At 44.1% G+C, this 12,918-nt stretch overlaps 1 pseudogene; it reads right to left on the bottom strand.

Annotated features, from left to right (window-relative positions):
- Positions 1-543: 543 nt before the first annotated feature.
- Positions 544-701, bottom strand: LOC124723878 (annotated as a pseudogene).
- Between the last annotated feature and the right edge of the window lie 12,217 nt (positions 702-12,918).

Below are 12,918 nucleotides of genomic sequence, written 5' to 3'. Positions count from 1 at the left end.
ATATGAAGGTTTTTACTGAAAGACAATTAACAGCAGAGGTTCTGTCGTCTGTTTTCTGGGTACATAAGAGACAACATTCTTTAATGAGTTTTCTGTGCCTGTACATAAATGGATTGACATCTTCATAGGTAGACTGAATTTACATCTGCCTCTACATGCATATTTTGCAAGCCATCGTACAGTGCGTGGCGGAGGGTATCCTGTACCATTAAAAGTCATTTCCTTTCCTATTCCATTCGCAAATAAAGTGAGGGAGAAAAGACTGTCTATATGACTCCTTACGCAAAATGCATGTTGACAGCAGTAGCATCCTTCTGCAGTCAACTTAAAATGTTGGTTCTGTAAATTTTCTCAATAGTGTTGCTCGAAAAGAACATCGTCAGCCCTCCAGGGATTCCCATTTGAGTTACCTTGCAAGTGTGATCCGACTGCAGGAAAAAATACTCGCCACCGAAAGCGACTCAATTTAATCAATTAGACAATCAACACATATCACTGTTGCTGTATGTCTACCTTACGCCGACGAGTCATTTGACTAGCTTAAGAGAGTTGGAAAGTGAGGAGGTGTCCTGTGATAGAGGTAAAGCATACTTTAGCACTCCATCATGAGCCAAAAAGGAATTTAATTTTCCAGTCCCGTGACGCAGAACATACCAGATATGAAACTGGTAAGAACAGATTTATTTTGCGGGATAAGAGAATACGTAGGGGAAATACACCTTATGCCACAGTATTGTACAGGATGTTCACACTAATAATCAACAAGCAATCATAATTTAGGGATGTGAAAATGCGAGTCCAAGCCGCGCCTGCTTGTCTCGCAGTGTGCTACGGGTCAGCGACGCTGGTCCGCGTTTCGCGCCAGGCGCGTTCACGAATACTCGGCCAATGGAAGAGGCTGCTTACCTTGTTGCGGCTGGCAGGTACAAGGAAAGGCTCTGCCTGTCGGCTCTTGAGGTACACAGTACGCTCGGTAGATGACGCCGGACTAGACTGAAGGTGGTTCAAATGGCTCTGAGCACTATGGGACTTAACTCCTGAGGTCATCAGTCCCCTAGAACTTAGAACTACTTAAACCTAACTAACCTAAGGACAGCACACACATCCATGCCCGAGGCAGGATTCGAACCTGCGACCGTAGCGGTCGCTAGGTTCCAGACTGTAGCACCTAGAATCGCTCGGCCACCCCGGCCGCTTCTTTAGGCTTGAATGTGCTACTTCCGACTCGTAACTAGGTATAAGTGTGTTTCATTCCCCAATCATGACTTGTGCCCATGAGGAGCGTGGATTTATAGCAGCACTGGGATAGCAGGTCGCTGTTCCTCCCCCTTACCCAGTGTGGCTTGCGACCCTCCTTCTCTACCGAAGACCACCTCCTTAACCTCGTCCAACTTCTCTCGCTGCAACTTAACTCTCGTCGCTCCGCCATTTTTATTTCCCTCGACCTCCAAAATGCCTATGACTGCATATGGCGTCCCAGTCTCCTCTTTAAACTCCAAACCAACGCCCTGCCTATAAATTTTGTCTGTCTGGTCGCTTCCTTCTTCTCACGCCATCGTTCCTATGTAACCCTCCACGACACCAGCTCCCGTATCTTTTATCCCGGTGCTGGCGTCCCCCAGGGCTCCGTCCTCTCCCCTCATCTCTGTCTCCTTTACACCGTCGATATTCCCAAGCCACACCCCTGTCCACCTCCTCCAATATGCTGATGAAAATCCTTTCCTGGCTCTCTATCCTACCCTTCAACGCTCACAACACACCCACCAAACCCACCTCATCATGTGGTGTAACCAGTGGTGCCTTTGTATCAACCCCTCCAAAACCCAGGAATCATAATAGGCCTCAACACCCGTTCCTTTTGTCTCCATGATTTCTACCTAACCATTTATGGTTGTACCATCCAGCTCAGTCCCACCCTGAGATACCTTGGCCTCACCTTCGACCATCACCTCACCTGGACCCCTCATCTCCTGACCATCCAGCAGAAAGCTCATTCCCGCCTCTGCCTCCTGGAACTCCTGTCTGGCTGTACATGGGGATTGCTTTCTTCCACCATACTCCATATCTACAAATCCCTCATCTGTCCTATCCTCTGTTATGCCAGTGTTGTCTGGATCTCTGCCCCCACCCCCCTCACTTTTATAAGGCCCTCCAAATCCTGGAGCACCATGCACTCTACCTTGCCTTCCTTCCCCCACACGAATCCTGTATGACCTCGTCCCTTTCACCCATCTCCTCCTTTTCCTCCAACATCTCCACATCCTTTACGCTGTCTGCAGGCTTGATTCTCCCCACCCCCTGGATTCCTCCTTCTTTTCCACCCCCTGCTGGTTGCTGCACCTCTATAGCTGTATCCCTCCCTCTCTGCATCTCCACACCCTCCATCTTCTTCATCAGGGCAATTTCCAACACCTCTCCCTCCCAGATGTCGACCTTCGCCATGACTTCTACCCTTCCCACCAACTGTAGCCTGGCCTTGTTCGCCCCCTCCCTAGGGCCCCCCTTCTCCTCTCCCTCCTTCTTCCAGAGCTAATTTTCTTCCTTCCACCCCTGAGTCCCTGCACCCCTCCTCGGCTGTTTTCCTCTCCTGTCCCTTCCCTCCCCAGGCCCCTTTAAGCGCGCCCCCCACCTCATCTCCCTTTCTCTGCCCTCCTTCTCTCCTCCTCTTCCCTTCTCCCTTGTCCCCCACCCCTGGCAGTGTTGTGTTCGGTGCCGTTATCCAGTGTCATCAGGTGATGTGGTTTTAATTGTGTGCTCGACCTGTACATAGTCCATCATTGTTCCGTACTATTCTGTCGGTCATGTGGCTGTATTAATCGTTATGCGACTTTTTATGCTCTGGCCATACTTTCTCTGCTGACTTTTAATCCTTACAGTGTGTGTTTTCTTTGTGTAAAATACTTTTTTCGATTTTTACTTCCGTTTTACACTCGCCGCTTTTTGTATGCTTTCTTCTCTTAGGTTCCCAGTTTTTCAATTTTCCGCCATGTTTTCTTCTTTATATTGTTTTGAATGTCTTTCCGGTACTGCGCGCCGCGGAATTTGAATCACCGCCAGACGTCATGGACGTCGAAGACCCCTAGAGGTCTCTGCGCCATCGCGCAGTAAGCTGTGGCGGCGCGCGCCTCCTGGTCCGCATTTAGAGTGAGGGCGCCACATTGGACATCGTGGTTGCAGCGGCCAATACCGGCGTCCCCGATCGAGTACTTCAGCGCCTGCCTGTCGTTCAGCCTGCCAGTCAAATCTCGCGTACGTCTCAGGACATATCGCCTCGCATTAGACAGCGTATTTATTTTCGTGTTTTCTTTACGAGTGGACGTGGTTGTCTTGTTTGGTTTTCTTGACTCTGTTGTTCCGTTCTTGTTGTTGTCGTAAGGTCCTTTGTTGGTCGTGTCTGTCCTCTCCCGTGCCGCCGCGTTTCCGTCACTTCAACCCCGCGACTGTTCCGGTCGCCGTTACAACAGTCTTCCTGTCTACTTGTAATGTCTCTTGGCTGAAGAGCTGCGCCTATGCTGCTGCCAGCCCGCCCCTGATGGGGAATTGCAAATAAATAAAGGAAAAATACGGGTCGCTGTTCTAATATTATTACTAACCCTTATGTCCCTTCAAGCAGCTATTCGCTTGTCTATCGGCTGGCTGGTCCTAGGAATTATGCACCAACTTTGATACAGCTGACAACAAGTTTTCATGGAAAGTGAACCTTGTGAACAATACCATAACAAGAGGATTTTATACTTGTTTCGATGTCGCCTACAAAGAATGGTGCATTTTCTGTCTCTACACGCAAGCTGTTGCTTCAAATGCAACCCTGGAACGAACGTGAACCTTGTGAACAACACCTGCCCCAGAGGATTTTGCGTCAGATTTGATGTAGCCGACAGCTGCTTTTTTTCCAGGGAAGGATAGTGAAAGCTGGCAAAGGCATTCTTTGTCTTCCCACCTCTGTTGTATGTGTGGGTCACCCTGAAGGATGTGAACAATACCCATTCCTGTTTTGATGTAACCAAATCCCATTTTCTAGGAAGGACTAGTAAAAGCTGACCAATTCATTCCCTATCTTCCCACATGCATTCTGTACGTGGGCGGTGCTGAAGAATGTAAACAATACCAAACATGTCTGCATCTGGCTGCCTGGGTTTTCTCCCTGTATAAGTGCTACTGTTGGTTTCCACCAATGTTTTCATCCATGATGTCACAATTTACAGTGCCGTTTATTGGTGGTGTCTCCACACGTTGGGTGAGCACATGCACAAGAAAAAATATTAGGATGCATTTTCCACCAGGATAACACCCAAAAGAAAGAAAATAAACTACTTTATGTCCCTCCACACCAACAGCTGAGGATAGACTGAGATTTCCCCCCATTTTTCCAAGTGAGGAAGGGACGCAGGAGGTGGGGACGGTTGGGGGTGAGGTTAAGTGAATGAGAAGGGGCGAGGGGGGAGAGGGGAAACCGATGATGTCGTCAGTGCAACATTGCCACATGTACACCAGGGGCGAAGATGCAGTGTAGCCGCCAACTTGAATAGATTTGGCAACAATGCAGAATGGTATAGAACAAATAGTATCCCACTGCTAACATCATGCTCCTGAAACTACTGTGACACGATTATAGCCTTATAATGCAGGCAGTTATCCTGTTGGATGATGCAGGTACCGACGGGTAAACATGCAGTGAGAAGTGATGCAGTGGTATGCAATAATGTTCACATAGCACACAGCTGTCACGGTACCTTCAGTTACTACCATAAGCCTCATGCAAGCGCAGAGGAATTTACCCTTTAATATAATACTGCCAGCACTGGCCTGTGTTCATGTTGTGTTGAATGTTTCCAGCAGCTGTTCACGTGGATGACTGCATATTTAGACATGAGAATTGACATGGTGTATCGAGAAATATGATTCAACCAATCAGGGAAACGTTTCCATTGACCCACGATCTAATCTCGATGATCCTGTGGCTACTTTAACCGCATTTGGGGATATCGTTTGGTCAGCATCGGAAAACGTAAGGGTCGTCTGCTGCGGAGCACCATGATCAACATTGTGCGCTGAAGATTGTGCTCTGAAACACCTGTGTCTGCATCAGCATTGTACACGGTCGTCTGATGTGCCACAGATCACCACAGAAAGAGATGTTATGAGGGGTGGACGTCTAACACGTTGCGACTTACTCGTGGTTCCACCATCATTGAGCCACTTTCCATAGATGCTTATGGTAGTAGCACGTGAACAACTGAGCAGCTTCGCCTTTGTCAAGGTCGCTATGGCAAAGTACTTCCCCGTCGATATCGTTGCTAGAATGATTAATGATTTGCCTCTGTTCCGACTATATAGTTTCCTTACTCTGTCACGTGCTCGCAACACTACTAGTGACATCCAGTCTAGCGATTGGCAGTGTTCATGTTTTGGTTCGTCAGTGTATGTCAAACAGTGGATAATGATAATTTTAAATCACTTAACAACAAAATACCATGCTGTATTAATTACAAGGGTCGAAAACGTACTGACAACTGAGCTATTCATCAGACAAAGAATTACAATAAATCTGACATTTCAGCATAGCTGCAGGTAGGTTGAGAAACATTGTAATGTTGTTGCATTAATTTGTTCTGAAATCGGTGCTGATATTCAAGACCTTAAAAGTGGGTTAAAAGCTGTGAGCTATCTGAGGAAGTTAACCTTGCATTACTGCGCAACTGTTTCACTAGGTAACCAGTCTAGCTTACCAAATTCCCAACCAGACTAACATTAATTATAATCTTTTAGTACTCATCTTACGATAACCGGTGATATATATATATAAAAAGACAATTTAAATAAAAAGAAATAAATCAGTTTTGTATTTGGACATTTATTTTAACATTGATCATTGTTCCGTTAAAATTTCAGCATATCAAACTTGATTCATTACTAAACTGGTGCCTTATTTAGGATTGTGAAAATGTGAGTTTGTAATCTTACAGAACACATCAAATAGGGAGCCAAGATTGGGAGACTACATACAACACTGCATTCATAAAATAACACACGAAGAACGTTGAAACATATCCAAGAGGAAATTAACCTCAGCCAACCAATTCAATTTTCACCCAAAGAAGTTACATTCGTAATGCAATCCTGTCCGTCTTGAAATTACCACACACTGGTATACTAAATTCATACTAACTCTCTGTGAAATCTTCCCAGAAAGAATAGCTGAGGGCTACTTTGATGCTTACACCACATGCTTCACGTGGTCAACTTGGTGTACACAAAGAGTGTAACTCCACAATAGTTTTGATAATTAAAATAAATTACATCGAAACGCAATTTACAAAAGAAAAACCTCGAACTGGTTACTATCGTCTTACTATTAACCTGATGGGTCAAACAATTGTATAAGCACGTGGTACTGGTCTCACAAAGTACACCCCACGTGGGTTGAACACAAAGAAAAGTTGCTATATTGAAAAATATTGGCAAGACGGGACGTTATAATCTCACGCACATTGGCACTTAAGATTGATGATCTTAGTTAGAGTTACTGATCAACACGTGGTTCCACTTTACTCACAAAGTAGTGACAAAGCAACTACCGGAAGACATTCTGAACTTCACACTCGAATTACACTGCGTTGCAATTTAAGATAACATTAGATATTTCAGAGCTAAACCTGAAATAAAGGTGATTAAATTTTCAGTTAGGCTGAACTTAAGAAATCCATTGTCCTACGGACTTAGCAGATATGCGCTTAGCCGGAGATCTTACCACTTCAGACGCTCGCCACGGACGGACTGACCTGGGCTCCTACCGAGTGTGCTTAACAGATACAAACGGAAGTGACCAGAGAGGCAGCATCCTATACCAACATGAAAAGGGACGGACAGGACCATACTAAGAATAGAAACCTCTGTGCTTTTAGAAAGCGTAGCTACCTGTTCCGACGTTGGTCCTACTGTTCTCTAGCAGACAGGCTTGTCTGCTACCATCAAGCATGCAACTAGAAATACATTTGCTCATTCATCCTCTCACACAGAAGGGGGATGACAGTATCTTATCATATACAGTATATAAAAGAAAGTGGATGTAGGTTCCGTATGAGACTGTGTGACTTGAATTACATATAAACTGTGTTTTAAAGTGTAGTAGTGTGACAGATCGTTCTTGTTTATGTGTAAAAGTAATACGTTTCACTGCTCAGTCTCCTCCCAGATAGTCAGAAACACCACAGTAAATTTAGAAGAGGAATTTATGCCGTAAATGACAACAGATTTAAGAAATTAACATGAAAAGAATCCAACAGAGACCTTTCAACATGTGCTCCGAGTGCACAACAAAAACTTTAGTTTGATTCACGTTACTTTCCGTTTAATAGGTTGTACGTCGATGGGAAAAGTATAATATTCGTTTCCTAAACCGGAAACGGTTTCCTAAACCGTTACTGAAACCGGAAAACGAAAAGAATTCGCTATCACGTTTAACTCTGATGTATTTAGAAGTTAATATAAAAGGCATACTATTTTTCTTCTTGGTTCGATAATGTCCGACGATGGGCGTCATAGCCGTAAATTTGTACCAGATTCTATCACGACTGGTAAGATCTCAAAAGTAAATGGAAATGAGCGTTTGGCGTCATTGCCCGGGAGGCTCCTTACGGGGCAGGTGCGGCCGCCTGCGTGCAGGTCTTATTGCATTCGACGCCACATTGGGCGACCTGCGCGCCGGATGGGGATGCAATGTTGATGAAGACAACACAACACCCGTTCCCTGAGCGGAGAAAATCCCCGACCCAGCCGGAAATCGAACCCGGGCCGCTTAGGACGGCAGTCCGTCACGCTGACCATTCATCTATCTTTTTTTTTCTTAATTCTTTGTTGATCTCATTATGATCCATTTTTTTTTCGTTGTATATGTTCGGGGCGGACGTCTCATGACACCCGTTCAGGTTGTTCCTTGATCCGTTCACTCAGTTTTTTTTTATTACAGAGGGTTGCTAACCCCTGACCGAACACGCTGAGCTAACGTGCCGGCGCATCGGGGCGGACATCTCAATAGTGATCTTAAAAAAGTATCGATATCACATAGGAACTGCAGAAAACGTATGTCAGACAGTTTGGGCTGTTTTTCTTTAATTTTCTTGGCCGTGCCAATTTCAGTCCGTTGAAAAATAGGCTCGTCTGAGGCAACACTAAAGAGCGTTCCCAAGACCTGAGCTTTGGCCACGGGGGGGGGGGGGGGGGGGGGGCGATGTTGGACTCGTATTAGATCCGTGTAAGAAGGAAGGGTTGAAGAAACAAAGTACAAGTTCTTACGATATAAAACTCAATAATTCTGAAAAATTGTGTTTGTGGATCCCTAAATGCAACCACTACACTCTGTAATAGGTACCTGCTACCTACAATGTAATGCCTTAGAGTATATTTTGTGCGAGATTTGTACGTATTATGTTTCTGTTTGGCACGTAACATTCAGATACAAGGGAATAATTTCTGTATTTATATTTTTAGTAATTCTTGATGTTTACCGCGAGCCACCTGGCATTTTCAGTTGCAAGACGAACAGCAGCGGTCTTGATATATCACGACGAATTACTATGGACACACATACTACAACACCCATTACATGTTCTACCTTTCTTCAAAGTGATACTGAAATTGTGAGCCTGGCTTTGCAACGGGTTGCTAGGTTTTGGTGCACAAGAAGTCTTTTGCGTACCCACTAAGCAGGATCGAGCCCTGCGTGAGCTACACGTCGTTATGCGCATAAAAAAGGCACACTTGTACCCACTAAGCAGGATCGAGCCCTGCGTGAGCTACACGTCGTTACGCGCATAAAAAAGGCACACTTGTTTATTAAAGCTTTGTTACCGTATTTTGAGATTTGGGCCTGTCTATTGAAAAGAGATGGCCTGGCTACAACTGCAAAGCGGCTGGAGAATGATTCGGAGGCTTGTTAGCGCCTGTGCGCTATAACTGAAAAGGGAACACTAGCGGCAACGTTATGTTTCACAAGAAACCACTCGAGTCGCAGAGTACTTCTTTAATAGGGCAGTTGACAAACAGTCACATGATCCCATACAAGGTCGTCTTTGAACGTGGCAGATTCCAGGTAGAGAGGCCAGGCAACAAAGATTAGCCCAGTAGAAGTCACTCCTAAGAGAATTGTTATGAGACCACAGAATTTGTTATCAATCTGCATCTATCTTAAACAGTCGTCAACCCACTTCATAAAACCAAGAATTCCACTTATAAAGGGTGTAAACAGACCTTAACAACAAACTCAGATCATGGTGAGTGACGCAGTAACGGGCAACATTTTGCTTAATATCTCGGAAACTCATCGTTGTAAAGCTACGTCTATGAAACGGTGACCAGTCAGCGACGAGTACGGGTAAGGCTCATAAAGAACAGGTCAAAAACTTTTCAATGTGATAGGGTCTGCAGCTGCGATGATTTTTTTGAAAGATTTCATGATGCCTTCAGCTCCATTCTCTTTATTTCGTGCACGATTGTACAATTTCGGCCTTAGGCCATTTTCAAGTATTTTATACATGATTTTTTAGTAGTAAATTACACCAAGTATGTCGTTGCTCCTATGACTCCATGTTATGCTTATAAAATAAATCCGAGTTGTTTTACGCTATTTTAGAGCACCTTATTTTCGAGCAACGACATACATGGCATTGTTTACTACAAAAAAATCATCCATAAAATACTTGAAAATGGCCTAAGCCCGAAATTGTAGAACCGTACATGAAATAAAAGGAATAGAAACTGAATGCACCATGAAATCTTTAAAAAAAAAGTCATAAAAAGTTTCTAAACTGCAAAAATCATTCCCAACAAGCCAGACATTTCGAAGAGAAAACCAATCATTCCTTCAAAGCGATGTTGCAAGTGTTTATTGTATATTTCGAACGTCATTGTATATTTCTAGAGTTTATTGTGAGTAAAACAAGAGTTTTTAAAAACAAGAGTTTTTAAAGTTTAATTTCACTCTTAATTTTTATCAGTCTCTTAATTCGCAGTAATTTATCGACATCTTATGAAAAATAAAGTTCGTTCATGCTCTTCGCACATTTAGATTTCATTATTAAAACAATACACTTCAAACTAATCTACTACTTCTCTACAGTTTGGTTTCTCTGGTGTAGATTTTTATCTTCTACTAATGGCAATGCAGCACTTCCATTGACGTAAGTTTAACAGTCAAGCTTTATCCGTTAAACCCCGCAGAAAAATAATCTCTAATCAAACCATCAATGGATACAAGTTTCTAGTTTGCCTAAGAGTTGCATTCCTCATTAAATCTATATCCTGATGCTGATGCGTTGTTTTCACCGTTCTGACTTGACCTAAAGTGACCAGTAAATGTTTTCATTAGTTTAACTGGTATTAGATGGGTCAAATTAGGTTAAATATGCATATTTTCTCGCTGAAAGTCTGCTGTAACTCAATGCCACTGCATTTGAACCTTATGATTGTTCGGCAAATCTGACTAGATTCGGCTTCCTTACCTTGTGCAGAGCTTATCATAAGTTCGTATTTTCTACACCCTGTCATTACCTGACAGGAAACCATGTGCATCCTTCTATTACTATCTACGATAAGAGTCGTTGAAGCAAGGAATGCTGTTCCCTTATATCAGATGTATTCCTGGACTTCAATCAAAGCAAGATCTGCTGTTATTATGTTTAACTAACAATTGCACAATCATTTATAGAAATACGATGGCAGGAAGGAAGATTGGGGTTTAGCCGTCAATGACAGAGGAAACACAATCTTCTATACGACAAGGACAGTGGAGGAAATCGGCCTTGACAGACTTACAGAAACCTAAGGATCGAATGAGGAATCGACCCACTACGCCAACAATCTCGTTCTTTATTGGTGTACGCAGGATTATTGAAATAATATACGTCATATCTTGAATGGATAAAAGTGTCTTCTTAAAGGTAGCGAAATGAGGAATTTCCACATTTCAGATCTCAAAATCGATACAGTTGGATCCTCAACCACACTGTAGATCAATCATATGATTTTTGTCCATTGTTGATTCACGCTGTTGAGTAATGAAGGTTTTTGTGGTGTCACCACCAGACACCACACTTGCTAGGTGGTAGCCTTTAAATCGGCCGCGGTCCATTAGTATACGTCGGACCCGCGTGTCGCCACTATCAGTGATTGCAGACCGAGCGCCGCCACACGGCAGGTCTAGAGAGACTTACTAGCACTCGCCTCAGTTGTACAGCCGACGTTGCGAGCAATGGTTCACTGACAAATACGCTCTCATTTGCCGAGACGATAGTTAGCATAGCCTTCAGCTACGTCATTTGCTACGACCTAGTAAGGCGCCATAGCATTCGATATGTATCTTGCAGCATGTACAATCAAGGGCGATGGTCTACAATTATGGATTAAAGATAAGTATTACAGCAACTGCGTCCGTTTTTCTAAGTTCTCATTTCCTTGTAAGGTTCCAGACCTCACGCCAGCCTGCGTGGGCTTTAAAAGCGTGCATTTCGGCCTCCTCTAGCAACACGGTGTTGGCTCTTCTGCCAACACTTCAGTTTTACCACTGGATTTTTATTCCAGACCAGCACTAAATTTCAGAAAATTATTTTCCTTCTGTGGCTTGCAAGTAATAATGAAACTTCGGATAAGAATCCATAAGTACCTTAGTAGCAGATTCACTCTAAATGTAGTAATTTTCTCGGCGTTACGGATATGGCAACAAAGGGCACGTGGGTGACGATTAGAAAAAAAGTATTAGCGGAAGTTTTACCAATAAATGACGCTGTGAGGATCTTAACGTAAAGGAGGTCGGCCACAGACGACAAATAAATCACAGTCAATACCACGGCTATGGTTTGAGTTGCCCATCTGTGCTGTTCAGTGTGGATGACTGCACAGTTGGACAGTCAACAATTGTGGTACTGCTAGTTAGGTAAGCCGATCCACCACGGCACGGTCGTACCACATTGGATGGGAAAAATTGGTTTTTACGTGTCCTGAGGCCAAACACCGCATAAAAAGCAAAATGACATCGGTTTTTAAATGTCGTGAGACTGGCGGAAGACATGTTGAATATGCTGTCCACCGTTTTCTGCCATCAGATGAAATCGAGAAACAGCATGTTCCACGACATCGGAGTCGTGAGACACGTTTTTAATGAGTTGCGCAGTACGTGCCTTCAGTTCAACTACGTTCGTAATTCGAGCACTGAACACAACATCTTTCGAAAACCCCACAGCCAGAAGATTAAGATCAGGTGATCCGGGCGGCCAGGCTGTAGGGAAATGACTGCTGATAATTCGAATATTTTCGAAATGTGTCTGCAGCAGCCGCTATTCAGGCTGTGCAATGTGCGTAGGAGCGCCATCTTGCATAAAAATGATCCTACTCACACATCCACGCTGTTGGAGGGTTTGCTAGTTTCCTAGTGATGGTACAGATAAAAGGACCCGCAGGACTGATCTCCTCGAAAAAATGCTGTCCTACGATAAACTACACCGTCAACCAACACCACACAGTCACCTTTGCAGAATGAAGTGGTGCTAGTTGACGTGCGCGCAGATTTTCCGTTGCCCAGATTTTGAGTATTGGCATGTCCTTGGAGACGGCAATGGGATTCGTCTGTCCACATAATGTTCCATCGCCATTCATTGTCCACTTCCATGCTAGTAAGAAATTCCAGAGCGAGTGTTTGTCTTGTTAGCAGGTCAACAAGAAGCAACTCCTAACTATGGTAGCAATCAGGGTGTTTCGTAGGAGTTTATGCACTGTGCTCGCAGGCGTGTCCAACGTTCGGACAATTCCACGTGCACTGCATGCTTGCAGACCACTGCTCGACCCCTCCTGCAGTCCCGTTTCCACATCTTCAACAGACGTCGGTTCAACTACTTCCCATCCTTCGCCAAATTACACTTCAAAACA

This window comes from Schistocerca piceifrons, chromosome X (genome assembly GCF_021461385.2).
Source record: "Schistocerca piceifrons isolate TAMUIC-IGC-003096 chromosome X, iqSchPice1.1, whole genome shotgun sequence".
Lineage (NCBI taxonomy): Eukaryota > Metazoa > Arthropoda > Insecta > Orthoptera > Acrididae > Schistocerca > Schistocerca piceifrons.
This window is presented reverse-complemented; position numbering and strand designations above follow the sequence as displayed.